This window comes from Bombus flavifrons, chromosome 15 (genome assembly GCF_040668555.2).
Source record: "Bombus flavifrons isolate JBK064 chromosome 15, iyBomFlav1_principal, whole genome shotgun sequence".
In the NCBI taxonomy this organism is placed as follows: domain Eukaryota; kingdom Metazoa; phylum Arthropoda; class Insecta; order Hymenoptera; family Apidae; genus Bombus; species Bombus flavifrons.
The window spans coordinates 8,861,874-8,869,618 of NC_138456.1; the positions used below are offsets into that span (position 1 = coordinate 8,861,874).

The following is a 7,745-nucleotide window of genomic DNA, read 5'->3' on the forward strand; positions in this document are numbered from 1 at the left end:
CGAAAATAGAAACTGATATTCTTCTTTTTTAATTTTGAAACGAGGTTACAGTTCGAGTTTGGGATCTTTCACGTTCCATTTTGTGATAGAATAATGAAGATTTACTCTCAATAGATGTTAGTTACACTATTGAAAAAAAGTGTGAGATCACTATGAATTTTACAGAATTTCACAATTTAGAGAAAACTCGAATCAAGGTTAGGTTAGAAAAGGTTTCGGGTTAGGTTAGAAAATTTTTTCTTGAAAGATCTGTCGAGATAAAGAAGATTACTGTTATTAGAAATGCTTCATTCTAAATATTTTTTAATATAAATTTTACCATTGTTATTATTAATTAAACATTAGCAGGAGATCCAGTACAGAATTGAGAAAATAATTCCAACAATTTTATTTGAATTAAACAAATTATGGATATCTATAGAGCCGATTTCTAATTAATAAGAGAATAAGCAAAAGATTTAGTACAAGTACAACTGATAAAGTGATTCCAAATTCTCGGCTGTATACCTACAATCTACATATGTATCTATATTATTTGAATTAGAGTTTGGACAAGTTAGCAAACTACGCGACTATGTTTCCAGAATTTAGATTAGATCGAACTTGGACTTAGTTAGATTTTGAGTTAAATGTTGGTTTCGGATTTTATGGCTGCATGATTCATATTAATGTCAATTGTAAACGATATCTGGATTAAATCTACATTAAGTAGAACTAGGATCAATATGCATCCAGCTTCACCGAGTCAAGCTTTCAAATGTACTTACAAATTAGAGTTTCAAAAGTTTTAATCTGGTTCCGACTTGTATGTAGCTTTAATGGTTGATACGCGATACATGTATCAAAACTGTGAAATTTTATTTACGTTTCATCTATAATTAAATTAACTTCTACTTTTATAGAGTTTACGTGTTTTGAATGTGTATCTTCAAAGAGAACTTGACCATGTCTTTAAAAAGAGTAGAAATTTTATAAAAAAGAAAAAAAAAGAAAATAGAGGAAAAAGACAATTATGATGCATAAAACTAGTAGTTTATAACAGTTCTACTTTACGTAGGCTGTATGTGAGTGAACTAGATTAACGTGTTCTGGATAATTCATGTCAATTAGCTCACTACAAAGTGAAATTTCCTATTTGAAATTCTGTTAGTGGATATCGGATTGTAAATGTAGCTACAAGCTGGCAAATATTCCGTAAGATAAAACGTCTCGCGATATGTACATTATTTGTTGTATATTATTACCTTGCGGTAAAGCAAAACTTGAACCGTTTTGGTGAACATTCTTTTTTCAAGTGAACGATATTACATTTCGAAAATGAATACACCCTTTGTTCCAAAAATATATAAAATTCGTAAGTGAATGATGAAATACTTCAAAATAATATTGGAAGATTAATATATTACAAATATTAAATTATATTACGAAATGGTCCTAGATCCATTTAGAATTTAACAATACGCAAAGCATATTCGAGAAGCTTGTAAAAGAGCACGATATCCAATCACAATTGTCGATATTGTTATCTGTACGGGAAAGTGGTCTACAATTTACGATACCATCAAGTTGTTTCTTCGCGATCTTCCCAGAGCACCGATTACGTGGACACTGCAAGTGGAGAAATTGTCACGGTGCCATTTCGAATTATCATTTTACACGCGTCGCGTTTCTATATAACACAGACCTCTTTTACCGTTACCGGCAGCCATCGACGATGGTGTTTTATGTTTCGCTGCACGTCACCGTGCGGCTTACGGGCGAATGTAAACCTTGTGGCGTACGTATTCCCGATAACGTTACGTTTCTTGTGTCGAGACCGATATACATATGCGCTCGAGCCACTTGTTCCATCATACGAATCCGTCTGAAAACTTCGAGAGCCACCATCGTCTCGCAGCCAGAATTTTATTCGCCAACGACGATCAAAATCGAGACGATATCTCGATGGGCGAATGGGTTCGTGACATTTGTCACAGCAGTCAACATTTCTGTTTCGTTAAACATGGTGTGTGCAAGATGCACGGTTAATTGAGATTGTAATTTTTAGTGTTGTTAATGGAGAATATTTATATTTGTTGAGGAGTCCTGGAATAATTTGTTCCGAATTTTATTAGGTTGTCCGAAAAGTTTCGTTTCATAAGGTGATGATAGATGAACAACAATTTCTGTTTTATATCGTTTTATTGAATTAGCTATGATCCGTTTCGTTCCATTTCTATTATTACGTTCGTGCATAATTCAATAAACTAATATAAAACAAAAAACATTGTGTGTCTATTATTTTCTTATAAAACGAAGGAAACTTTTCGGACAACCTAATATATATTTTTCTCTGAGAGCCGTAACAGATTGGAATGTGCTATAACCATAACATTTAAGTTTTGACGATGACTTCTTTCTGAAAATCTTAAAATTTTTTTAATTTAACTTTTTAATCGTTTAAAAAAATCTATGACATGAAGTTAGTACAATTGAGTATTTTTAATACCTATCTTTCAGCTCTGCAGTAGTTATTTTCATATATTATCCCATAAATATGGAGCATTCCTAAGAGTATTAAGATTTTGTAGAAATGTTACTCCCGCGTGACAATCGGACATTTCGCAAAACTTCCCCTCTCTTGTAAAATAATCGGAAGAAATATTATTACTCTTTTCTCTCTTAACAATGACAATTTCTCGAGTATTAAAGCGAATCACTTCGAACTGCAGGTTTTCATTAAAATTCCAAACAACGTTCTAGAAATTATATTTTCATCAACAGACCAAGCAAAGACGCGCGAATACCTCGGTTCTTTAATTCCGAGACTTTAACGCGACAATTAGACAAAAACGGTACACAAAGCTCCGAGGCGAGCGTAAAACAAAAACAACGACGTCGATGAAGCCGGCCTCGACAACGAAGGAATTAAAACGGAGAAATAAACGAACGAATAGAAAAAAGAAAGAATAAAAAAAAGGGAGAAAAAAGACGAAGCAAGAACGACAACGGGGCGAAAGAATAGAAGAATTAATAGAGGCTCCTTCCTCCGTAAATTTTTCCATAGTTCAGGGGATGAACGTCGAACTCTACGGTCCGGTTCTCAATTTACATTCCGGACAAATCCAATTTCGTGCGAACAAAACTGACGCGCGAGCGAAGAACGGCCAGCCCATTTTCTCTCTTACGACTCGCTGCTGTCGGTAATTGTTCCAGTCACGCGGTTGGTACGTGATTATCGAAGCAAGTATGAAGTATCGAAGCCGATCTCGATAAAAGGGGAGACGCTGACCACTGACGAATGTCCAGCACGACAGACAAGCTCTAGCAGAGTAAACTGTTTCAACATGTCGTGCGGATCGAGGCTATTGTTTGTTGGAAAGAGGGACCAAGTGTAAATGTTTTGAAAGTTTGAAAAGAATTTCGTTAGTACGAAGATTGTTTGAACGTGTTCGAATATTAGAAAGATTCAAACAGAAGATCGAAGCTAAATGATAAACTTTAAACTTTAAATGTCTAGACCATAATTGAAGTTTCATAAAAAAACGGAGGATTAATTATACATTTAACTAGAAGTAAATACGATATATAAATAATATAAAATAATACAGATCAGATCATGAAACGCATTTAAACAGTAATAGAAATAAAAATTGAACGACAAGAAATAAACGAGGAAGTCCTTCAAACGAGGAAGAAAGGAATTAGGGAGATATTAATATAGTATGAATGATAGTATGAATAAGATCAAATTATTTTAGAATCTGCTAAATCAAGAATTTTGACTGGTAGATATTACTATTATGAGAACATATCTGGTTATTTAAGAAATTAGAACGTGTTAAAACGTATCTTGTTATTTAAGGAACTGGAGCTTTAAATATTATATATCAGTTCTTCGTAGTAGTATAAAATATGATTATTATACGATCACTTATGTATTTTTACCAACTTATTGAATATTTCAAAAAAACATCCGTAAAAATATTGACTGACATTTTAAATACAAATATTTCGAAAATATTGATTGATATTTCAAATAAAAATACTTCAAAGATATTGGCTATCACTACACATTAAAAGTACACACTTTTAGTCAGGGAAGTGAAATTTATTAAAATCAGAACTTTTCATATACCATTAACTATTATAAATATCTTATTTGTACCAATACATTTCATATTTTCAATACATTGACTATTTTCATTCACATTTCACGTCATATATGCAGATATATTATACATGTGTACCATCATATGTATTAAATATTTTCGATTACTTCGTTCAAATTTTTGCATATAAAAAGATAATCAACAAAGTGCAAATATCAAAGAATATTGTTAAACAATCTGAACCTAAATAATGTGTGTCTTGTCTTTTATATTTATATACATTACTTGTAATATTTTACATATTTTCACATTTATAATAACAAAAATAGATCTTTGTAACATAAATGAACAAAAATTCTCAATTTAGTACTTAATTAATTTCCTGCACAAAGCGAATCAAATAGTTAATTATTTTTTATCTTAAGTCCACTATTTAGGTTATTAAACCTATTTTCTGTACAATATTAAAAGTAACTTACCTTTATCTCCATTACAATTCTCCTTCTTCGCTCTTAACTCGCAGTTATCATCACTAATCCATTTTATTCGCCATGATAATGTTCCTTAACCCTCGTTTGACGTCTGCGTGACATACTACATATCGACAGTCAACATAACACCGACCACACAACACAAAACAAAAAACTCAAACAAATTACGTCGTCATATTCGAGAAATCTTTTTCAGCTACTGTATAAATGTGTTAACTATTCTGAACCGACTTCCACCGACCTTCCACAGTAGAATTAGTTAACTTTCCGTTATCCACGTGTCGGTACACGTGGATAACACACGTCTGCAACGCGACTCTTCACAACGAGTAGAGAATTCGACATTAATTCGCGTCTATAAAGCGAACGCGTCGATGGCCGACACGTAGGCGCGAACAAACTGGCACCGCGGCTTGTTTACAAACGAGCTTGTAAATTGCTTTAACGAACCACTCGTCCGCGCGAGAAATGGCCTGCTGATAGGCACGGATAAACCGTACGGATCCAGGTTTCGGCTCGTGTTGCTTGAAAACATTAGAACCTGCGCATCGATTTTCACGCGGCGCATGTTAATCGTCGATGTTTGTGTGTGTATGTGCGTGTGTGTTTGCAACCGCGCATTTTCGACGTGCGTGCTCGTCTATCGCTGGTAAATAGCTGTTGCTAGTAATTGTTATTTGTTGCTGGAATAACCGGGGAACAATTGAGACCGCGATTTTTTATCGTGCTTTCGTTATATGCGCGAGAGAAAAAATTCATATTCACCTCTATTCAGGAGTATTAAAAAGAGGCACTTAAAAAGATATAGTAAGTACGTAATATAAAAAGTCGTTGGAATATTATTAAAACTATTATTATATCGATATTGGCTACTATATAACTTAAAATACTAGATTGTAATGAAACATAGCACTGCTTCTAAATGTCCGGATATTTTAGCTGGTTTATAGTAACAGTATGTGAATTTCACCGAAGTGTACAAATTAATAATAAATTTATAAGTAGGAGCAATTCATCGGTCTATAAATCTTAATTATCTATTTAAAAACGTAGCAATAATATATTTTATTACATACATTTGCCATTTGAATATCATTAGTTGTATTAGTATCAGAAATATTCCTATCAGATTACAAAATTCTTCTTAACCTAATTTATAATTCGAAAATGAAGTTTATAATGTTCCTATAATAGTTTCTGTAAATAGATAGTATAATTTGGTTCTCAATTTTATACTATTACTTTATGGTATCTTCTGAGCCCAAATTAGATCTATTGCTAGTAAAATGAAAGCCATTAGTATATTTATTTTAACCCGAAATCTAATTAAAATTCGACATAACGTGTGGCCAAAAGGATCGGGAATTGGTTTACCGCGCAGTTTTAGTCGAATAAACGATCCGAAAATATGAACGAATTTCGATCGAACGAGGGGCTATTCGAGTGTGCGTACGTTGATTACACGAAACATTGATTGGTCTTATTTGACAGCCGGCAAATATATTGCACGGAAGCAGGCTGGTCAATATTTGGTAAAACAATGAAAATAACGTTCGACCATAAGCGATTACAAGTGCCAGTGAACATTGAACGTCACTTGGTCGGTATTATCGACAGATCAATCAATTAAGGAAGGTACAGTTTAATGATGACTTCTATTAGCATCCGAAGTTCTATTCAACTTTTACAAATGTCAATCGTCAATTCGTTACAAATTGATTTAAAACAAAAAGTAATTTCAGAAATATTTTAAGTTTTACTACTACAAAGAAATTCTTGATTTCTGTTTAATTTTTTTATAATTAAAGGCTATTAAGGTCTCAAATTGGACCTGGTTAAAATTTCTAATAGAGTTCGATTAACTCTAACTGATTCGAATCTAGTTTAATTTAGGTTCAAATTAGAATTATTTGGAACCTAATTTTTCGCTTCAATGCTACTATATTCTTTTTCTACAAAGAAATGTTTAATTTATAATCTTTTCTGTAACATCGAAATTAAAACTTTCTTTGTAAAAAACGAATATTGCATTCAAATTAGGTTCAAGATAATCTCAATCTAAATTAAACTAAGTTAGAATAGGTTAACCTTAGTCGAATTCAGAATTCTAATCAGATTTAAAATTAATCCTGCGAACCTGCTTTTTTACAGATTATTTTTCAGATTACAGGTCTATCACGCTTAAATTATATAGAATTATTACATAATTTAATATCAAATCGTGACTACGTTTAATCCAACCCAAAAACCAATTATAATTAATTCATATCAACCTCTCTTCCTATTAAAACGTAACCAAAGCTAATCAAAATTAGTTCTATAATGCATCAATGTTTAATAACAAATTACACTACAGCTGGCACCACGTACACGTGTGTAATTCGGAGCAATTTCCATCGAAAGCGAAATAAAAATCAACAAACCAGATTTTTTCTCGGCACTGATCTTTTCTCTCAAAAATTTCCTCCCTCCTATTATTTTCCGCTTGCACCGCGTAGCAAAACGGGCGCAAAAAGCGCGGCGGAGGGGATAGGTGGGGAAAGGGGATGCGCGTTATTTGCACGGACACGCGAAATTGCGCTCACAAGTGTAATTAAAATCCAATCAACGTTCGACATTTATCAGGGGCCAGTTTAAATATTTTACTCGGCGATTGCGTATCGTCGCATCAAAAGTGTACTTAACGCAAATCGACGTGCTTATCAATTCCATATTACTCGCGGAATACGTCCAACGATTTTCAGAACCTCGCTACACTGCGCTTTATCTCCCTCTTCTCTTTATGCATATACATACATATATCTTTGCGTATGAATTTGTATACATCGACATTCAAAAATTGGCGATCGAGCTCGAACGAGGATAATGTCCCGATTATATAGATGAATTGAATAGCTAAGTATTATGAAACAATAAATCATCTCGATTCGAGTTAAATTAAAATTTCGAATCGAATGTTTATTTCTTTTATCGGAAAGTTTTAGACGCAAATATCGTATTTTAAACAAATCTCGCTAAAACATAGAACGTGTTATTAAAAATCAATTTTATTATCAAATAAAAATACATACAATTCAGATATCTTGACTAGAAATTGTATTCGTAAAATATTGATTTCTGATGGCATAATTCGTCGTGACTACGTGAAAATACAATTTTGTGT

The 7,745-nt window shown here is 32.8% G+C and overlaps 1 protein-coding gene across 2 annotated transcripts in view; it reads right to left on the reverse strand.

Moving 5' to 3' along the window:
• sli (slit guidance ligand) overlaps positions 1-5,077 on the reverse strand; it is a 217,713-nt gene extending 212,636 nt beyond the window's left edge. For both annotated transcript variants that reach the window (XM_069128244.1, XM_069128243.1), the window contains exon 1: positions 4,571-5,077. The gene's annotated coding sequence lies outside the window, so the exon portion shown is untranslated. The remainder of the gene's footprint in view (positions 1-4,570) is intronic.
• Between the last annotated feature and the right edge of the window lie 2,668 nt (positions 5,078-7,745).